The 23,230-nt window shown below is 39.3% G+C and overlaps 1 protein-coding gene across 2 annotated transcripts in view; it reads right to left on the reverse strand.

Annotated features, from left to right (window-relative positions):
- SMARCC1 (SWI/SNF related, matrix associated, actin dependent regulator of chromatin subfamily c member 1) overlaps positions 1 to 23,230 on the reverse strand; it is a 179,588-nt gene that overhangs the window by 55,351 nt on the left and 101,007 nt on the right. The window lies entirely within an intron of this gene.

Here is a 23,230-nt window from a genome sequence, read left to right on the forward strand (position 1 = left end):
TTTCTAAATGCTTTTATCCTTCAGTCCAGTCGTCTGCAGAGGCAAAAAAAACAAAATGAAACAGGACACCTGGGTGGCTCAGTCAGTAGAGCGGGCAACTTTAGCTCAAGTCATGATCTCACGGTTCAAGAGTTCAAGATCCACGTTGAGCTTGCTGCTGTCAGCACAGAACCCACTTCAGATTCTCCATCCCTCTCTCTCTGCCCATCCCCTGCTTGTGCTTGCAAAAATAAATAAAACATTAAAAACAAAATAAAACCAAAAAAAATTTTTTCTAGAAATGAAGTCAGAGAAAAACAGATTAAACTGGGTGAGAAGAAAATCACAAAACTATAAAACACATTTAAAGAAATGATCCACACAGAGACTACTGAGATGGGAAATATGAAAGCATGAAAGCTAAGCTAAACAAAATCAACAATGGCTTTCTTCCATAATACAGCCATCAAAAATAGAGCATTATTAGAAATAAAGGGTGACAATGTATGAGAAAAAGGTTTAATTCACTAGAAAATGATTAACTTTTTATACTGTTAAACCTAATAAGAGTGTCAAATGTGTAACACCAAAACTGATAGAATGGTAGGGCAGAAATGAAAATGTGCCTCACAATAGGGATTTGAACATACTTTTCTCAATTTCAAGCTCATGTGCAACATTAAAAAATACTGATCACAAATTAAGTCAAAAAGCAAGTTTTAACAAATTTTGAAAAGTCAATGACACACAAGCCAAGGTTTCTCACCATAATACAATAAAACTACAAGTTTAAAATATACACGTAATTTCTCTGTGCTTAGAAACAGAATTTTGGAAATCAGTAAATATAACATGAAAAGGGAAATGTAAAGTCTTCTTAAACTTACATTAGAAAAGAAAAACATGCTCAATGTTTACACATTGTGTTCTTGATAAGCAGGAAAATGGTAACAGAATATAGAAGGTACACAAACAACAAGAAAAAAATCAAAGAAATATAAAGCAAAAATATAACAGAGATAAAACATACACAATAGAGAGAATCAATATACCCCAAACTTGGTTCTTTGAAATAATAAAGGCAATAAATCAGTGTGACACATCGGGAAAAGAGAAAGAAGTCACAAAATAATTATATTAGGACTGGAAGAAAGGTCCTAACTATTAATAAGTCAAAATGGAAGTGACAAAGTACTACGAAAACTTTAATGCCGAATAGAAAAATTAGATTAAATGAAGAAATTACTGGGGCACCTGGGTGGCTCTGTCAGTTAAGCGTCCAACTCTTGGTTTCAGCTCAGGTCACGATCTAACGGTTTTGTGAGTTCAAGCCCCACATCAAGCTCTGTGCTGACAGTGAGGAGCCTATCTGGAATTCTGTCTCCCTCTCTGCCCCTCCCCACTCGTGCTGGCGCACGCTCTCGCGCGCTCTCTCTCTCTCTCTCTCTCAAAACAAACAAATGAATGAATGAATGGACAAATTATTAGAAAGTATTTTACCAAACAGATTCAAGAAGAAAATAGAAATCCTGAGGAGTCCCATAAAAAACAAAAAACAAAAACAAAAACAACTGGAATAATTAAAAAATTTAAACCAAACCACCACAGGTCCAGATGTTTTTACTGGGGGAATTCTACCAAACTTTTAGGGAAGGGAGGATTATAATGTTACTTAAACTTTTCTAGAGAAAAGAAGAGAGAATACCCCTCCTCATTCTCTGAGGCTAGTATAACCTTGATTCACAAATCAGATACAGACAACAAATAATGAATATTAGAGGCCACTAGGCTAAATCTCATTCATAATCACAATGAAAATCTCCTAAGCAAAAAATCTGAAAACAGAACATGGCAGTGTATAAAAAAGGCAATACATTATGACAAAATAATAGGATAGTAACGGAAAAGTAATTTAAAATTTATAAATCTGTAAGTTTATAGACTTATTTGATCACACCCATTAAGTGTCTGATAAAACTCAGTATCTTTCATGACAAGCTCTTGGAAAACCAGGGATACAAAAGAAGTTCCTGAGCCCTCAAAACTGTTATCGATAATCCTAAAATGAATGTCTTCCTTCCTGGAGAGATGCATACAGTATTTCCTTTGAAATCAAGAGTAGGACATGGGTAACAGTATTACTATTTCCCTTCAATACTGCCATGGAAGTTGTAGCCCAAAGTGTCATTTAAAAAAAAGAAGAAAAGTAGTTATGATTGCAGAGAATAAAACTGTATACCTGAAAAAATCTGCAGAAAAGTTACTAGAAATAATCACAGGGTTTAGCAAGATGGTTAGCTATAAAATTAACATACAAAATCAACCACATTTCATATGTTAAAAATCAATTCCAGGTAAAGACACATGAAAAAACAAAAGCTAAATAGTATCTTAAAAGTGGTAATCATAAAATAAAGGACTAACTTCAGTCAATTAAAATTAAAGATTTCTTTTCATTAAAAGATGCCAAAAGGAAAGAACATGTAACCGAATGGTAGAAAACACATGCAGTACAGCAACTAGATCAACAGTTCAGATTTCTAAAGGAAATCATAAAAACTATTAAAAAGTGACCAAATAACAAAAATAGCTGTGTTACAGAATGATATATGTATGCCCAGTAAATAGAAGATACTCAGATCAGTTATACAGAGATGCGTAATTTGAAACCACTATGGACTTCCAAGCCTCCAGAACAGAGACATAAATGTTGTTTATAAGACAATTAAATAAATAAATAAAACCACAATGGAATGTCACTTTATACCTACTACTATCAGCAGAGATTAACACTAGAAGTGTATGATCAAGTGTTACTGGATGAAGTGTCAAGTGACACACTTGCTTTGGGGAAAAAACCCAGAATTTCCTAAAACCCTGTAACTCACAGATTGATCCACAACAAAACAAGTTATACAAGAATAATCAAGGTTCGATGTTCAAAATATTCAATGCACTAACGTTCCTTTATCAAAAAATTTGCCTTATGAAGAAGCGATACCCGAATTAAACGGAGGGCTGAGTGACTCCAACTCCTTGTCTCAGTTGTGGCAACTAGTCCACCAAGCACACGTCAAGGAGCAGTGGTGCCCTGTGGGGCACGTACAAGGTTGGACACGTGTCTGAGAACAAACAGGAACAAACCAAACTGCCCACCAGTAATAGAAGAATGGATGATTAAACAGGGCTGTAATCACACAACAAAATATTTTACAGCAGTGGAAATAAATGAACTGTGCCTATGTGGATAATGTAACTACATGGATATGCACTGAAAACATAATAGTAAAACAAAGTCTCAGAAGTCTAAATAAACCATGTTTTATAAAGCTGAAAAACAAACAAAATTACACCTAACATGTTAAGCGCATCTTTCATCTTTTTTTTTTTTTTTTTTGGCAGTGAGGGGCAAGAGCGCAAGAGACAGGGAGAGAAAATCTTAAGCAGGCTCCACATCCAGGACGGAGCCCGACACGGGCTCAATCTCACAACTGTTAGTTCATGAACTGAGTTAAAATCAAGGGTCAGACACTTAACCGACTGAGCCACCCAGGCGCCCCAAGAACATCTTTTCTTTGTGATACAAGTCACTTAAAAAGTAGTAGAACAAGATTCAAACTTTAGGATTTTTAGTGCTGGCGGCAGGAAGGTGAGAAGATAAGGGAGAAAGAGATGAAAATTACTGCGAATGCTCTATTTCTTAGTTCAGATGAAATATGTAACACGCATTAAGACACATTCAAATATTAACAATGAAGAGATGTGAACAAAAACCAAACACAGGTGGGGTTAACAAAAACACAACAAAACACCCTAACTTCCTAAGTTACTATTAATTGAATGTGCACTGGGCCACCTTTGCTTAGTCAGCTTAATTACAGACTGGGTATTATGTGGGAGAAATGCAGTATTTTTCAAAAAAGATAATCTGCTTTAAAAAAATTTTTTTTTCAACGTTTATTTATTTTTGGGACAGAGAGAGACAGAGCATGAACGGGGGAGGGGCAGAGAGAGAGGGAGACACAGAATCGGAAACAGGCTCCAGGCTCCGAGCCATCAGCCCAGAGCCTGACGCGGGGCTCGAACTCACGGACCGCGAGATCGTGACCTGGCTGAAGTCGGACGCTCAACCAACTGACTGCGCCACCCAGGCGCCCCTAGATAATCTGCTTTTAAATAACTACCCACAACCTACAGCTCCAGATTCTAAAAGATTACACACTCCCCGTGTCTACTGTAAGGCAAGTCCAACTTGGTATTAACTCTTTTAATTAGCTAGGAGTCCAAGATGAACAGTTACATAATATTAATATTTATTCACATAATGGTGGTACAGTTAAAGATACCTTCTCTAAGACAAGCACTCAGACCTTTAACAAGACATCTATTAAGAGTTAATTATGAGTTGTGTATTCCTCAAGATGCTATGTGGAGGAGTATGTAAAGTGGTTTCTATCCTACAAAACATTTTTTCAAGCTGCTTTCAGACATCTTGGAAAAAGAAACGCAAAACAACAGCTTCTCTTTGGTCTGAATTCTGGTTGGAACTGTAAATGCTTAAGAGGCTGCAGTCCCTCACATATGCCATGTCATCTTGTTGATGTCTACAAACTAGATGGTTGGAAATCTTTCCCTACAAATGTGTGGTATGACCCATGTCTGCAAAGATAAATGAAGAGGATACTAGAATGAATAAAATAAAAATCCCAACTTAAGCAAGTAGACATCTAACATAAACCAGTGGACCATGCGCCCAACATAAAAAGGAGGAAAAAATAAAAACTCCTTTGACTTGTAACTGAGCTATGAGGGGAATGCCCGGTCCGCTAGGGGAAAATAACATCATAGCTCACAATCAGACCTTATGCTAGAGCAAGGGCTCTGTAAAGAGCAGATAGACAGTAACTATGCTCAGATTTGCAGGCTGTGTAAGTCTTAGCTGCAACTATTCACTTCTGCCACGGGAGCACAAAGTCAGCCATGAAAGCAGCCTGAAGACGAATGAGCATGGTTGTGTTTCAATAAAACTTTACAGACACTGAAATGTGCATGTCATATAGTTAGTACGTGTCAAGAAATAACATTCTTCTTTTCATTTTTTCCAATCATTTAAAAATGTAAATACTACTCTTATTTATTCTGGGCTAAATAAAAACAGGTGGCAACCTGGATTTGGCCCAAGAACCAAAATTTCCTAGCCCCTGCTCCAGAAGAAGAGGGTGAGTTCTGGATCCAGACTGTCTCGGTTTGAATCCTGTCTCTGAATTTACTAGCTGAAACGACCTTGGTCAAGCTACTTAGCTGACAAATGCCTCATTCTGTTTATCTACAAAAGAATAATAATAGTTCATAGTGCTAACGATTAAATTATTTCGTGCAAAATGCTAATAACTGCCTCATAGTAAGTACTCAACAATATTAATATTATTAATAAATACAGTAGGCTGGACCCCAGACTTATCTATTAGCATAAGCCCTTGCAGTGGCCTTTGGCACCGCCTCAGTGACAACAACAGAGGGCTGTCATTCTGCCCTGAATTTCCAAAGGTCCTTCCCAATCTGGTATGTCATCTGTGACTTCCGGTTCCTGTGACTTTTTTTTTTTTTGGTTGTTGGAAGCTGATTTTCTTTTTTCAAAATTTTATTTAAACTCTAGTTATTTAATATATAGTGTAATACTGGTTTCAGAAGAATTCAGTGATTCATCATATATAACACCCAGTGCTCATCTTAACAAGTGCCCTCCTTAATACCCATCACTCATTTTTAAAAAAAATTTTTTTTTCAACGTTTTTATTTATTTTGGGACAGAGAGAGAGCATGAACGGGGGAGGGGCAGAGAGAGAGGGAGACACAGAATCGGAAACAGGCTCCAGGCTCCGAGCCATCAGCCCAGAGCCTGACGCGGGGCTGGAACTCATGGACCGCGAGATCGTGACCTGGCTGAAGTCAGACGCTTAACCGACTGCGCCACCCAGGCGCCCCAGCCCCATCACTCATTTAACCCATCCCCCACCGACCTCCCTCATCAATCCTCAGTTTGTTCTCTATCATTAAGAGTCTCTTATGGTTTGCTTCCCTCTTTTTTTTTTTTTTTTTTTTTTTTTTTTGAGAGAAAGAGGGCACAAGTGAGGGGCAGAGAGAGAGAGAGAGAAGCGGTGCTCACCCAGGGCTCATGTTTTTACCTGAAGCGGGGCTCGTGCTCACCTGATGCAGGTCTCAAGCTCACCGGAAGCAGGGCTTGAGCTCACCCAGTATGGGACTTGAACTCACAATTTGTGAGATCATGACCTGAGCCAAAGTCAGATGCTTAACAACTGAGCCACCGAGGCACCTCCTCTTTTTTTTTTAAGTTTATTATTTTGAGAGAGAGTGCGATCAGCGTGGGGGCAGAGAGAGAGAACATCCCAAGCTGACTCCTCATTGTCAGCGTGGAGCCCAATGTGGGGCCCCAACTCACAAGCCTCAAGATCATGACCTGTGCAGAAATCAAGAGTCAGAAGCTTAATGAACTGAGCCACCCAGGTGCCCCCCACCCAACTCTTTTTTCCCCTTTCCCATATGTTCATCTGTTTTGCTTCTTAAATTCCACGAGTGAAATCATGGTATTTGTCTTTTTCTGACCTACTTATTTTGCTTAGTATAATACATTCCAGCTCCATCCACATCATTGCAAATGGCAGTATTTCGTGTATTTTGATGGCTAAGTAATATAGATATACACACACATACACATCTTCTTTATCCATTCAACACCCGATGGGACACGGGCTCTTTCCATAGTTTGGGTATTGCTGATACCATAAACACTGGGATGCATGTACTCCTTCAAATCTATATTTGTATCCTTTGGGTAAATACCTAGGAGTGCAATTGCTGGATCATAGGGTAGTTTTATATTTTAACATTTTGAGGAACCTCCATACTGTTTTCCAGAGTGGCTGCACCAGTCTGCATTCCCACCAACAGTGCAAAAGTGTTCTCCTTTCTCTGCGTCTTCGCCAATACCTGTTGTTTCCTGTGTGGTCAATTTTAGCCATTCTGACAGGCGTAAGGTGGTAGCTCATCATGGTTTTGGTTTGTACTTCCCTGATGATGAGTCATGTTTAGCATCTTTTCATGTGTCCATTAGCCATCTGGATGTCTTCTTTGGAAAAATGCCCATTCATGTCTTCTGCCCATTTCTTAACTAGACTATTCCCCATGTGACTTCTGACTTTCCTGTAAAGGGTCAAGGAGTGTTACAGAAGCACATGCCCTTGTCCCATTCTTTTAAAATGTTACTAATGGGTCAGGGATAGCCGACCAATCTGACTTACCAGGGGTCAGCAAACTATAGTCCTCCTGCCTATTTTTGCAAATACAATTTTATTAGAACAACAGCCACACTCCTTTGTTTAAATATGGTCTATGGTTGCTTTTGCACTACAAAGGCAGATCTGAGTAGTTATGACAGAGGCCGGTATGCAAAAGCCTGAAATTTTTATCATGTGGGCCTTTATAGAAATGTCTGCTGACCTGTGACAGAAAAATTCATGCTGTGATAGTTCTGCCTATGAATGAAGATACTCAGGAGAGGTCTACTCTCAAATTCTCAGTTTTCAATGTTGGGAATTGAGGGACAGTGGCAAATAGGGGATGTGACCAGAACCCATGAAAATGCCTACCAAGGTGGTCATATTCTAGGGTGGACCTGTTCATCCTTGACTCATGGTTTTCATATCCTTTTACAATCCCCTTCCCGTGAGTGTGAGGCAAATGTGATGGGATTTTCATTTATATAAGATCCTGTCTTTTTACTACACTCACTCTAGACTCTCCTTGCCAGCTTGATGCAGCAAGCTGCCACACTGGGGAAGCCTACATGGTGAACAACAGCGGGTGGCCTCTAGTAGTTTAGGGCAGCTTCCAGCTGACAGCCAGCAAGAAACTGGAACCTTCAGCCCCACACCTGGAAGTAAATTGATTCTGACAACAGGAGTGAACATGAAGGCGGATTCTTCAGTAGTCAAGCCTCCAGATGAGAACACAGACCAGTCACCACCCTGCGTGCAGCCTTATGATATCCTCAGCAGAGGACCCAGTAAGGCTGTGGCACAGACTCACGGAAGCAAGGAGATAAATATATCTTGTTTTAAGCCACTAACTTTATGGTAATTTATTATGCAGCAATGGATAACTATACACCTACTGAACTTATGAATGAACCTCAACCAAAGATGAGAGGTAAATTAGCTGGCATCCGTGACAGCAGTATCTTCAGACACTAGGAACAGGAAATGGTACTGCCAGTCTGGTTCCACTCTATCCCTTGCCCTGTCTCCCACAGATGCAGCACTGATATCACAACTGGCTCCGGTCCTCTGCCTCCACGTTTGCTCTGTGCCCCCAAACATGCTTTAGCTTGAGGGGTATGTGTTGCTCTCATCCTTAGAGAGCTGAGCTTCTGTCTCCTCCCATCACCAAGCCAGAATGCTGTCCTTCATGGGCACAATATCTTTTTCCTAGCTTCTGCAATCAAGTGCTTCCTGCTCTACTGAGGATAATACTGCCAGCAAAACCAGAATGAGGAGATCTAGAAACCATCTCCTAAAGAGTTGAAAGAACTGGGAAAGTTAGTGTGGAGGACAGAACAAAATGCTTGCAAAAGTAATAAATAACGATGATTTGGTGGGAACTCTTCTATTTCCTGCACGTCATCTGTAAATTGTCAGCAGGTAATTTCTTTTTTTTTTTTTTTCCAACGTTTTTTATTTATTTTTGGGACAGAGAGAAACAGAGCATGAACGGGGGAGGGGCAGAGAGAGAGGGAGACACAGCATCGGAAACAGGCTCCAGGCTCCGAGCCATCAGCCCAGAGCCTGACTCGGGGCTCGAACTCACGGACCGCGAGATCGTGACCTGGCTGAAGTCGGACGCTTAACCGACTGCGCCACCCAGGCGCCCCATCTAAAATAGACTGAATCCGGGGCGCCTGGGTGGCTCAGTCGGTTGAGTGTCTGACCGGCTCAGGTCACGATCTTGCAGTTCGTGAGTTCGAGCCCCACGTCGGGCTCTGTGCTGACAGCTCGGAGCCTGGAGCCTGCTTCAGATTCTGTGTCTCCCTCTCTCTGCCCCTTTCCCGCTCATGCTCTGTCTCTCTCTCTCAAAAATGAATAAACGTTAAAAAAAAAATTAAAATAGACTGAATCCTGTTATTTCTCTTCCCTGGGGACTTTTCAATTTCCATGAGGTAAAAGCCCTTCAAAATCACCCACCCCCCCACATCTATACAGCTGCACCTGGTCACAGTACCTGCTCCCCACAGACTTCTTGGCATTATTTCCAGAATAATAATGTGTTCATCCTTTTTTTCCTTTTTCATTATTGTTTAAAAGGTTACCTCCTCTGTGAAGCCTTCCCTAACTGACCCAATCAGAACTTGTGTTTCTTCCACATGCGCCTCTTTCTATAACTGTATTCGTTTCTTTCCTTCCTTCTTACCTACCTTACCCACCTACTTACAATGTCTCCCCACCCTAATGGAATATCCTTCAAGGACAAGTGTTTAATTCAGTGATTCATAAAGTGTGGGCCAGGTACCAAACCCCCTCCCCTGGTCATGGAAATGTCCCCAAGGTCAAAACTATTTTTATAACAACACAAAGATTGTTATTTCCCTTTTCACTCTCATCTCCCGCAAATGTGGAACGTGGCTTCCCAGAGGCTGCATGACACATGATGATGTCAGCTACAGCGGACGTGCACCTGTGTATTGTTCTGGTTTAAAAGTTTCTGTTTTAACTTCTGATACAGTAAATAGCAACAGATAGAATTCAAATAAATTAACACATTTTGGGTTCCTCATTATTTGTAAAGAATATAAAGAAGTCCTGAGACCAAAAGAGCTTGAGAACTGCTAGTCCTATAGATTTTGTCTTCTCAGGGAAGAACAAAATAAGGCCCATGGTGGGGACTCACTCAACCCTTCTGGAATCTGATCGTGTCATTCTCTGCATTAAAGTTCAAGCATTCCATAGAGCTGCCAATATACAGTCCAAGCTTGCATCACCCTGTCACTCTCTGTGACTTTGCTCCAATCTAGCTGCGCATCTGATCTCTCCATGTCCTTATTTGAACTCTGGGTTGAGGCTAACCTGGTTTACACGTCCCACCCTCTGTACAACCTTCTGTTACCATCTTTGTGCCTTTGCTCACATTGTCCTACAGAACCGAATACTTGCTCCAATATGGCTCAGTGACCTCCTAAATCTTTTTCAGCGTTCAGCTCAAATCCCTTCTTTGTGAAGTCTTCCCCAGTCTAAACTTACATATCTCTTTGTGCTAACTCTTACAGCATCTCCCAAGTCCAGTCCCCCTTGAACAATTAATACTATGTATGCTTCATTACATCCCCAATCCTCCCAACACAGAATGATTTTTTCCACGTATGTGTAGCTCATCACAAAAAAACAGTCCCAATTAATAGAGGATCTACTTATGTCCTATATAGTAGCCCACAGCAAGAGATCTCTAACAAGTAACCAAAAAGCCTAACTTGATAAAGTCCCCCAAAAGCATTACATAATTGTACTACATAATGGAAGCCAATTTCTCCCTAAAAATATGTATCCTACCATTTAGTAAATATGGGTCATTAGACAAGTCACTTAAATTCTAGCCAGTATGAGCTAGTCCCTAGATGTTAAGTGTCCAATTATGAGCTCCTCAGAAGTTTGACTCTATCCTTCACTGCCTCTTGAAATAGGTCTGAAAGAGCCCTTCAAATAGAACCTTGACAGAGAGAAGAGAGAAGCCACTCCACATGATGGAAGTCTGATGATCAAATACTGTTCTACTGTTTTCTTAGGTTCACTAGCCTCGCATGTTTCACACATGGTGTTTTAGAAGTGCCTGATTTGTAAAATGGTATGAAGTCCTCACAGTGAGAAGAATGAGGCTATTTATAAGCGATGAATAGTATCTCAGGCAAGAACTGTAACAGTCACTTCTGGGCTTTCAGTTCCGAGAAAGTGACCCTTTCAATATTATCACTTTCAAGATGTTCTTCTTAATCTCCTGATGGGTTAGAGACTAGTTTTTATCCTTCGTGAAAACCAGAAGTGATTAATTGGGTTCCTCCACACAGAACTGTGAAAAATGGCTCAAGACGCATTCTTTGGAGTCCTGTATTCCACAGGATGTCAAGGAACCTGGTGGACAATCCACTCAGTGACATAAAAGAATCTTCTCTGAATATTCTATTTGTGGCTCAATATCCCTAGAGCATACATAGTCAACTATAAGGAATAAACATCATTTAACACAATCTTTCAAATTTCTCTAAGCCAGGATTAAGATACATAAATCAATTCACAGTAGCAAAAAATTAAATAAAGAAAACCAATACCCGAGATCATGAAATGGAAAGTTACCAAGGTTAAGTCTTTGACAGACTCTTGAACATGCATGTAAATTCCAACTCCCTGGGGGAAGGACGGACAACCAAAAAAGGGACTAAGATGCACTGCACTACGACAATCATACAGGAAAACGTCCTTATTCCTAGGAGATGATGCATGCTGAGCGATCTAGAGTGCAAAGAATCATGGTATCTATAACTTACTTTGAAATAGTTCACCAGAAACAATAAAATAAAAATCATTTAGACTGCTGGATAGATAAATATGGCAAAGTTGAACCTAACTAGTAGGCACATGAAATATCACTGTGCTACAATCACTATTTCAGTATTGTTTGGCTACAAGTAAACACGTTATTAGAAAGGCTATTTTGTTTAGACCCCATGTTAATTAAAGAAAAATCTAATAAATGTGTTTAATAAAAGTTTTCTTAGGGGGCAACTGGGTGGCTCAGTTGATTAAATGTCCAACTCTTGATTTTAGCTCAGGTCATGATCTCACAGAGACTGAGCCCCAAGTCAAGTCTCGAGTTGAGCTCTGTGCTGATGGCTCAGGCCTGCTTGGGATTCTCATTCTCATTCATTCATTCATTCATTCTCTCTCTCTCTCTCTCTCTCTCTCTCTCTCCCCCTCCCTCCCTCCCTCCCTCCGTCCTTCTCTCTCTCTCTCTCTCTCTCTCTCTCTCTCTCTCTCTCACACACACACACACACACACACACACACACACAAAAATAAATAAACTTAAAAAAAAAAAAAAGTTTTTGTGGTGCCTGGGTGGCTTACTCAGCTGAGCATCCAATTCTTGATCTCGGCTCAGGTCATGATCTTGCAGTTCAGTGGGTTAGAGCCCTGAATCGGGCTCTGCACTGATGGCACAGAGTCTGCTTGAAATTCTGTCTCTCCTCTCTGTCCCTCCCCCACTTGTGCACGCACACACTCTCTCTTAAAATAAGTAAACTTTAAAAAATAATAAAAATTAGGGGTGCCTGGGTGGCTCACTTGGTTGAGCAACCGACTTCAGCTCAGGTCATGATCTCACAGTTCATGAGTTCAAGCCCCATGTCGGGCTCTGCACTGACAGCTCAGAGCTTGGAGCCTGCTTCAGATTCTGTGTCTCCCTCTCTCTCAAAAATAAATAAACATTAAATAAAAAATTAAATACAGTAAAAAAAATCTTTGATTTTCAAATATATTACATAAGTTATTTGGAAAATAAATCAACAACTCCTAGATGTGTGGTATTCTCAGCCTAATAGAATGAGTTTTAAAAATACAGGTCAGACTCATGCTCTTCTGCTCGAACCTCCTCCCCCCATTGGCTCCACCCTACCTAGAGTAAAAACTAAAATGTTACAGTGGTCCACGAGGCCCTCATCATTTCCCATGACCTCCTCCTCAGTGCAATCCAGCTACTTTTCCATGATACCCCCTTGCTATCCCTCAACTATGCCAGGCAGCTCTCATCTCCTATCTGTACACTGATTGCTCCCAATGCCTAGAGCACTCTGACCTTCCTTTGCCTCATTTACAGCTTCGTCCAAATGTCACTTTCTTGATAACATATTCCCTGACCTTTACTTAAAAATCGCAATTCCACACACTTCACAATTTATCTTCATACCCTGCTTTAATTTGTACCATACCACTTATCAACCAACAAACTGTTTCTACATATTTATATTTAATTTACACAATCTATGTTTTTATATACCATATATTTCATCTTCCACCTTGAAAAGATACAATCCTGGGGCACCTGAGTGGCTCAGTCAGTTAAGCTTCTGACTCTTTTTCGGCTCAGATCATGATCTTGAGGTTTGTGAGACAGAGCCCTGTAGCACAAGGAGTCTACTTGGGATTTGCTCTCTCTGCCCACCCCCCCCATGCACATTCTCTAAATAAATGAATAAACAAACAAACAAACAATTCTTGCAGTTGCAGGTGGGGATTTTGGTCTGCTTTGGTCAACAGTACCCTAGCATCTAAAACACAATGAAACAACACAGTAACATAACACATTTACAGTCTTATTTATCCCTATGAGTTAAAAGAAAAAAAAAAAAGTCTAGCTTAAGACGGACCTCCCATTCAAGAATGCTTATGCGGTATAAGCTCATACACTGAATCACTGTGATGAAATTTTGCCGTGGGTTTCTTAGCACTTGATCTTGTAGAGATGAATCATCCAGCTGCTCTTCCTGGTACATGTGCCTGTCTCCTTATACAGCTCCTATAGGTTTATAAGAGGGTCTGGGTCTTTCCCCATTATATTTCTCATAGGATGTAAGGCAGGACAGTATGATGGAGCTATCAAGTCTTTAATAATCCTTCTTCAATGAATGAAAAATGCACAGACGCACCACATATGCTACTTCTGGCAGCATGCTACAATAAAAAGAGGGTGAGCTTTAGGATCAGAGATTTAGGTTCAAAATGTAGCTCCGATTCTCACAAGTCTATGTAACCTGCCAAAAACTTGCTTTCTTGGTTTTACAATAAAAACAATACTGCTTCCTCCAAAGAGTTATCCAGAAAAGAAACTCAAAGGATTAATCAGAAAATTCCTATATAATGTGTCACGGATATAGATACTCAGAAAGAAATGATGATTTTCAGCACCTTCTGAAAAATGTTTAAGAATTCTTCTTTTTTTTTTTTTTTATCTTAACTTCCTTTACCTTCCCCTATAACCCAGGGCAAATAAAACCTGATAATAATTTTAGGTAAATGCAAGAGGTCTCAAATATCAGTATTACTTTTTCTATTCCTAGAATGGTCTCTGACCAAACAAAAACAAAAGACCACACAAATTTAGAGACGTCAGAAGATACTGGTAAATGACTAGAGTGAAAGAGGACAGACAAGCCCCTCCTGATAAGCGAGCACTCGTTTCTTAAATGAAAATAAGAGGTGTTTCAGACCTTCATCTATTTTTACTTTCATTTTACCAAACGCTCCCCCCAATACAAACTCTCAATGAAGTTAGATAGGTTAATGGGAGAAATCCAAGAGTTGTCCTGTATTTCATAAGAAAACTTATTTTTTCCTGTATTATCATTTACCATTGTTAATACATACAAGTTAACACATGGGGAACATAGTAAAATAAATATCACAATAAACAGTATGTGAACCTCCCACTCAAGTACATCATCTTGATAAGAAAAATCCTACACCATTCTATTTCAAATCAGCATGCTATGTGATAAGGTGCTATTTTGTTATACCAAGTGTCAGTTTAAATGTAAATCTGAGGGGTGTCTGGGTGGCTCGGTCAGGTAAGTGTCCTGACCCTTGATCCTGGCTCAGGTCATGTTATCACGGTTCACGAGATCAAGGCCCTGCATCGGGCTCTGTGCTGACAGCACAGAAGCTTCCTGGGATTCTCTCCCTCTGCCCCTTCCCTGCTTACGCTCTCTCTCCTTCTCAAAAAATGAATGAATGAATGAATGAATAAATAAATAAATAAATATTTATGTAAAATTGATATAGGTAAAGCTTGGTATAATTCCTTCTGGAAACATGCTTGTAATCCAAAGCATTTGTGTATCAAAGCGAATTTCAAGAACCACTGGCTCATACAGAGAAAGACAGATACCATATGGTTTCACTCTTATGTGGATCCTGAGAAACTTAACAGAAACCCATGGGGGAGGAGAAGGGAAAAAAAAAGAGGTTAGAGTGGCAGAGAGCCAAAGCATAAGAGACTCTTAAAAACTGAGAACAAACTGAGGGTTGATGGGGGGTGGGAGGAAGGGGAGGGTGGGCGATGGGTATTGAGGAGGGTACCTTTTGGGATGAGCACTGGGTGTTGTATGGAAACCAATTTGACAATAAACTTCATATATTGGGGGAAAAAAAAAAAAAAGAACCACTGGCTCAATTGTAATTGTGTGATGTTCGGTGTCACGTACTACTCATATTGCAAGATATCACTCATTTATCAAGTTACAATTTATTAGAAATGTTTGCTCATGTTGTGGAACACTCGCAGAATAAGTTACTTGCAATCCAAGGTTTTACTGTACTTTCTTTCCTCTATCTCCCCATTTGAAATGTGAATGAGGGGGCGCCTGGGTGGCTCAGTCGGTTGAGCGTCCGACTTCGGCTCAGGTCACGATCTCACGGTCCGTGAGTTCGAGCCCTGCGTCAGGCTCTGGGCTGATGGCCCAGAGCCTGGAGCCTGCTTCCGATTCTGTGTCTCCCTCTCTCTTTGCCCCTCCCCCGTTCATGCTCTGTCTCTCTCTGTCCCAAAAATAAATAAACGTTAAAAAAAAAAAATTATGGCACAAAAACAGACACATAGACCAATGGAATAGAATAGAAACCCCAGAACTAGACCCACAAACGTATGGCCAACTCATCTTTGACAAAGCAGGAAAGAACATCCAATGGAAAAAAGACAGCCTCTTTAACAAATGGTGCTGGGAGAACTGGACAGCAACATGCAGAAGGTTGAAACTAGACCACTTTCTCACACCATTCACAAAAATAAACTCAAAATGGATAAAGGACCTAAATGTGAGACAGGAAACCATCAAAACCTTAGAGGAGAAAGCAGGAAAAGACCTCTCTGACCTCAGCCGTAGCAATCTCTTACTGGACACATCCCCAAAGGCAAGGGAATTAAAAGCAAAAGTGAATTACTGGGACCTTATGAAGATAAAAAGCTTCTGCACAGCCAAGGAAACAACCAACAAAACTAAAAGGCAACCAACGGAATGGGAAAAGATATTCGCAAATGACATATCGGACAAAGGGCTAGTATCCAAAATCTATAAAGAGCTCACCAAACTCCACACCCGAAAAACAAATAACCCAGTGAAGAAATGGGCAGAAAACATGAATAGACACTTCTCTAAAGAAGACATCCGGATGGCCAACAGGCACATGAAAAGATGTTCAGCGTCGCTCCTTATCAGGGAAATACAAATCAAAACCACACTCAGGTATCACCTCACGCCAGTCAGAGTGGCCAAAATGAACAAACCCGGAGACTATAGATGCTGGAGAGGATGTGGAGAAACGGGAACCCTCTTGCACTGTTGGTGGGAATGCAAATTGGTGCAGCCGCTCTGGAAAGCAGTGTGGAGGTTCCTCAGAAAATTAAAAATAGACCTACCCTATGACCCAGCAATAGCACTGCTAGGAATTTATCCAAGGGATACAGGAGCACTGATGCATAGGGCCACGTGTACCCCAATGTTCATAGCAGCACTCTCAACAATAGCCAAATTATGGAAAGAGCCTAAATGTCCATCAACTGATGAATGGATAAAGAAATTGTGGTTTATATACACAATGGAATATTACGTGGCAATGAGAAAAAATGAAATATGGCCTTTCGTAGCAACGTGGATGGAACTGGAGAGTGTGATGCTAAGTGAAATAAGCCATACAGAGAAAGACAGATACCATATGGTTTCACTCTTATGTGGATCCTGAGAAACTTCACAGGAACCCATGGGGGAGGGGAAGGAAAAAAAAAAAAAAAGAGGTTAGAATGGGAGAGAGCCAAAGCATAAGAGACTTAAAAACTGAGAACAAACTGAGGGTTGATGGGGGGTGGGAGGGAGGAGAGGGTGGGTGATGGGTATTGAGGAGGGCACCTTTTGGGATGAGCACTGGGTGTTGTATGGAAACCAATTTGTCAATAAATTTCATAAAAAAAAAAAAAAAAAAAAAAAGAAATGTGAATGAGAAGGAAAGGAGGTACACTGTTAACTTCACATAATTTTGTTGAGCCAAGTCCACAGCAAGAACCATTTGTTATCTCCTAATTTATTTTATTAGTCACAGCTCAATATAAATCACATTAACTATCATAGGTCAGTGTTAAGTTATAGAATTCTATTTACAACACATCCCGAAACATTCATGTTATGCTGGTATTTTCTTTATGCCTTACTAAATGGTAAAAGGACTCAAATTCTGTTGCTGCAACTAGTTAAGTATCCACTGCAAATCAGAGAAGTTATCTGATAGGCTATTTCCAGACACTATGAATGAATTTTACTTTTCATGCCATTCAAAGAATCATCCCCTGTCACCTCCAGTGCTACCTGCAGCAGTCTGATCCAAGCTTTGCACACTGTGAAAAGCATACATTCACTACTGGGTCAGACTGAGGTTACTAGATTTTGTTTTTGTCCTCTTAAATCCTGCTAAACTAGAAATAGCTAAGTTTGCAATCTGTTTTTTAACCACTAATTCTCTAGGGTATCACCTACCAAAATTTTAAAAACAGATTTACATGTAAAAACATGTCCCTCATTTTGCATAGTACAGAAACTTCTTTGAATCAAATTAAGAAGGCTGTGCCAATCCTTTTCAATTCCATGACCACAGAGAACCAAAAGACCCTACAAATGAACCCAAACCACAAAAAAGTCGAGGAAAGTGACACACTTCCCAGGCATTCAATAGGCTCAGGCTTCCCCTGCCTGAGCTGGGCACTGCCTGCTGGTACAGAATCAATAAAAAGCAACAGAGATGTGGCTTGGCTTGCTGATTTGGGTATCTATCTAAGACAAAAATAAGTGAGCTTTCAAACTAAGAAATAGTGTACATACTCTGCTAAGAACAGGTCAATAATTTGCACTTAGAGTTAGAGTGAGAGGTTTTTGATAAATCTGGAAATCTGTTCCCAGACATTATCTACAAAATGTGACAGCAAGACTGACACTTTTAAGAAAGCAGAGGGAACAATAGTGGAAGGACCTATGCAAACCCATGGAGACCATAAAATTTTAAGTTTGAAGAGACCTCACTGATGTCGACTCAAACCACCCAGAACAGAGCACCAGGAGGCAAATGTATCATCTGTGGAGTACTGCCCAGCAATTTTAATTTGTACTTCACATTACCTTTATTCTATAAGAATGTAAGAGACCAAAAAAAAAAAAAAAGTGACTGTAGCTGAAGTCTAAGTGTATAAATTGTATGTGACTGAGACAGAGATGGAATCAGGCAAGGTTGACAGCAATAAACGTTTAGCTTGAGTTATTCATCAGAAATTGTTTCAGAATGGGGGTGCCTGGGTAGCTCAGTTGGTTAAGCATCCAACTCTAGATTTCAGCTCAAGTCATGATCTTACGGTGAGTGAGAGAGACCAAGCCCCATGTCAGGCTCTAAGCTGACAGCATGGAGCCTTCTTGGGATCCTCCCTCTCTCTCTGCCCCTCCCTTGCTCATGCTCTTTCTCTCAAAATAAATAAATAAACCTTAAAACAAAAAGAAACTGTTTTGTAATGAATGAAAAGAAAAATATTAATGCACAATGTAAGAAATGTTGGGAATCGGGTGCCTGGGTGGCTCAGTTGGTTAAGAAACATTGGGAATCAACTACTGATAATTCTATACAAAATATCTTACTTGGTGTGAAAATTAGCCTCTTTTAACCTACAGGAATACTGCCATTTGAGAAGCCAGGTACTGCTAAGAAGCTACTTTACTAAAATTTTACTGCTCTCATGATAAATTAAATAAAAATAGATGAGTAAAGTCCTTAATAGCAAAAATGTCATCTGTCCAATATCAAAGACTGGCATAGCTACAGCAATATGTTATAGAGAGTACTTAATCATCATTTTCACATCACAGATGAGAGAACTCAGAGCTAATGAAGGTAAATAGCTTTTGAAAGTCCTATGCCTCTACAAGGCAGAACCAAAGGTACAATCAAAGTCTGCAAAATCCTAAAATCCAACAGACAATATGCTGTCTATAAGAGACCTATCTTAGGTCCAAAGACACAAATAGACTGAAAAGTAAATTAATGGAAAAAGATATTTCATACAAACACAGTAACCCAAACAGAGGTGGAATGGTATGTTAGTATCCACTAAAAGAGACTTTTAGGCAAAAAAGATTACAAGAGAAAAAGCGGTTATATAATGATAAAAGGGCCGATCCACCAAAAAGATAGAACAATGATAATATATGCAACTGACAACAGAGCCTTAAAATATATGAAGCAAAACCAGACAGAACTGAAGAAACATAGATAGTTCAATAATTATTGGAAATTTCAAGACATCATTTTCAATAAAGTAAAGACCAACCAGAAAAATGATAGACAACTTGAACAACACTATAAACCAGCCACACCAAACACACACAGAAAATGCCATTCAACAATAGCATAATGCAAAAGGAATATTTTCCAGGACAATGTATTAGGCAACAAAAGTCTCAGTGAATTTTAGAAGATAGAAACCACACAAATTATCTTCTCTGAATACAATGGAATAAAATTAGAAATCAGTAACAGAAGGAAACCTAAAAACTTCACTAATTGGTATATATTAAATCATTCATTCTTAAAACAACCCACAAGTCAAAGAAGAAACCAAAAGGGAAGTTATAAAACACTTTGAGAAAAATGAACACGAAAATGAAATATGTCTAAATTTATGGATTGCAGTAAAAAGGAGTGCTGAGAGGGATATTAATATGGAAGTCAACATTAATAAATTTCTCAAATCAATATCCCATCCTCCAACGTAAGGAAGTATTAGAAGAGCAAACTTCAGCAAAAAGAAGCAGAAGGAAGAATGAAGATTACAGTGGAGATAAATGAGAATAGAAAAACAATAGAAAGAATCACTGAAATCAAAAGTTGGTTCTTTGAAAGATAAAATTGACAGGTCTTTAGATTGATGAAGGAAAAACAAAAACAAAAACAAAAACCAAGAGTGGACCAAAGTACTAAAATCAGGAATGAAGATACGGATGTTACTACCAAACTTACAAAAATAAAAAGGAATGTAAAAAGACATTGTGAAAAAAAAAAAAGCTTTACTGCCATATAATTCATATACCATATGACCAACCCATTAAAAGAGTACAATTCAACGAATTTTAGTATATTCCCACATACGTGCAACCATTACCACAGTAAATTTTAAAATCTTTCCATCACCTCAAACAGAAACCGTATACCTTTTAGCTATCATCCTCCTTTGCGCCTCTTCCTCCTAGTCCTAAGCAACCATTAATGTACTTTCTGTCTCTACAAATCTGCCTGTTTATATTTCATATAATTAGAATTAAATAATATATTTTCTCCTCTCACTGTTTGTTTTTTTTTTCAATGTTTATTTACTTTTGAGAGACAGAGAGAGACAGAGCATGAGCAGGGGAGGGGCAGAGAGAGAGAGGGAGACACAGAATCCAAAGCAGGCTCCAGTCCCCAAGCCGTCAGCACAGAGCCTGATGCGGGGCTCGAACTCATGAACAGTGAGATTATGACCTGAGCAGAAGTCGGACACTCAACGGACTAAGCCACCCAGGCACCCTTCCTCTGTTTTTCTTTCTACATACCATGTTTTCAAGGATGATCCGTGATGTCACATATGTCAATACTCCATTCCATTTTATGGCTGAATAATATTCCATTTTAATACCACATTTTGTTTACCCATTCATCAGCTGATGGACATTTGCATTGTTTTCACTTTTGGTTGTTATGATTTGTGTTTGTGTGTCTGTGTCTGTGTGTGTGTGTGTGTGTGTGTGTGTGTGGCCAATAGGTGAGACAATGTATATGAAATGGACAAATTTCTAGAAAGGCACAAACTATAAAAACTGACTCAAAAAAAAATAGAAAACCTAAACAGACTTGCAACAAGTACATAGATTGGGATCAGTTCTTAGAAAACAAAACAAAACCAAACAAAATAACAACAAAAATAACCCATGGGACGCCTGGCTCAGTCAGTTAAGCATCCAACTTCAGCTCAGGTCATGATCTCATAGGTCATGAGTTTGAGCCCCTCACTGTGTGAGCTGGAGCCCTGCTCTGGGCTCCACACTCTCTCCCACTTCTCTCTGCACTTCGTGGGAGTCTCTCTCTCTCTCTCTCTCTCTCTCATGAATGAATGAATAAATAAATAGAAATGTGAATACAGTTTAAAAAAAAATCAGGACTTGATGGTTTCCCATGTGAATTCCAGAAAACACTTAAAGAAGAATGAACATCCATAATTCTCCTATTCTTCAAAAAAAATAAAATAAAGAACAATTCCTGACTCATTCTTGGAAGCCAGTATTACCTTGACATCAAACCAGATAAAAATACCACAAAAAATGAAAAGCAATAAACAAATGTCCCTTATGAATATAGGTGCAAAAATCCTCAACAAAATACTAGAAGCAAACTAAATCCAATGGAATATTATAATTCCCATAATCAAGTGGGATTTATCCCAGAAACCCAAAAGTGGCTCAACAGGCAGGAATCAATTAATACAACATATATAAAGAATAAGGTAAAAATACCACATGGCCATCTCAACTGATACAGAAAAAGCAATTGGCAAATTCCAACACATTTTCTGGATAAAAACATTCAACAAATTATAGAGAGAATTTTCCAAATTTGATTTAAAAGGAATCTAGGAAAATCCAACAACTAACACCATACTTAATAACAAAATGCATTCCTCCCAAGATCAGGAAAATAATCTCATTTACAATAGCATTCAAAAGAATAAAATACACAGAAATAAATTTAACTAAAGGAAATATAAAACATGTGTCAAGAACATACAACTAAAAACTTCAAAACAATGCTTAAAGAAGACCTAATTAAAGGGAAAGGCATCCTGTATATTTTGAGACTTCATACTGTTAAGATGGCAACACTCCACAAATTGAATGCAAATGAAAACCACAAGATACCACTTCACATCCACTTGTGGTTTATTTTTTAAAAGGATGGGGGAGGGGGAACCAAGTGTTGGTGGGGATGTGGAGAAGTTGGAACATTCATACATTGCTGGTGAAAACCTAAAATTGTACAACCACTATGGAAAACAGTTGAGTTGTTTCTCAAAAAGCTAAACATAGAACTACCAATTCCATTCCTACCAAAAATCGAACAAACTATGTTCACAAAACAGCAGTCAACGTTCATAGCAGCATTATTCAAAATAGTGAAAAAGTGACAACAGTACAAATACACATGAACTCATAAATGGATAAGTAAAATGGAATATCCACTGAAAGAATATTATTCAGCACAGAAAGGAATGAAGTACTGATTTTACACTACAACATGGATGAACTTGAAAACCTTATGCTAAGTGAAACAAGTCAGACTCAAAAGCCCACATAATGTATGCTTCCATTTACAGTAAATATACAGAATAGGCAAATCCATAGAGACAGAAAGCAAATTAGTGGTTCCCAGGGCTCATGAGAGAAACAAATGGGAAATGACTGCTTAATTGGTATGGGATTGTCTTTTGGAGTGATCAAAGTGTTCTGGAATTAGATACTGGTGACAGATATACAACACGGTGAACCGGATTCTATACTTTTAAAGGATTAAAATGGAGGATTTTATGTTATATGAATTTTACCTCAATTAAAAAGTAATGAAAAACAACAATGAACTTAAACCTACCCAGCAACTTATAAATTGAAATAATCACAGAAGTCCTTTCAGTATTCTTATGTCTATATGCTCAAAAACTAGATCTAAAAACAGTTATCATGAGGGGAGCCTGGGTGGCTCAGTTGGTTAAGTGTCTGACTTTGGCCCAGGTCATGACCTCACAGTTCTGAGCTTGAACCCCATGTCAGGCTTTGTGCCGACAGCTCAGAGCCTGGAGCCCGTTTCAGATTCTGTGTGTCTCTCCCTGTTTCTGCCCCTCCCTGGCTCATGCTCTCTCTCCTTCAAAAATAAATAAACAATAAACAAACAAACAAATAAATAAAAACAAAAACAGGGGGGCGCCTGGGTGGCGCAGTCGGTTAGGCGTCCGACTTCAGCCAGGTCACGATCTCGTGGTCCGTGAGTTCGAGCCCCGCGTCAGGCTCTGGGCTGATGGCTCAGAGCCTGGA

The sequence above is a fragment of the Prionailurus viverrinus genome, chromosome A2 (genome assembly GCF_022837055.1).
Source record: "Prionailurus viverrinus isolate Anna chromosome A2, UM_Priviv_1.0, whole genome shotgun sequence".
Lineage (NCBI taxonomy): Eukaryota > Metazoa > Chordata > Mammalia > Carnivora > Felidae > Prionailurus > Prionailurus viverrinus.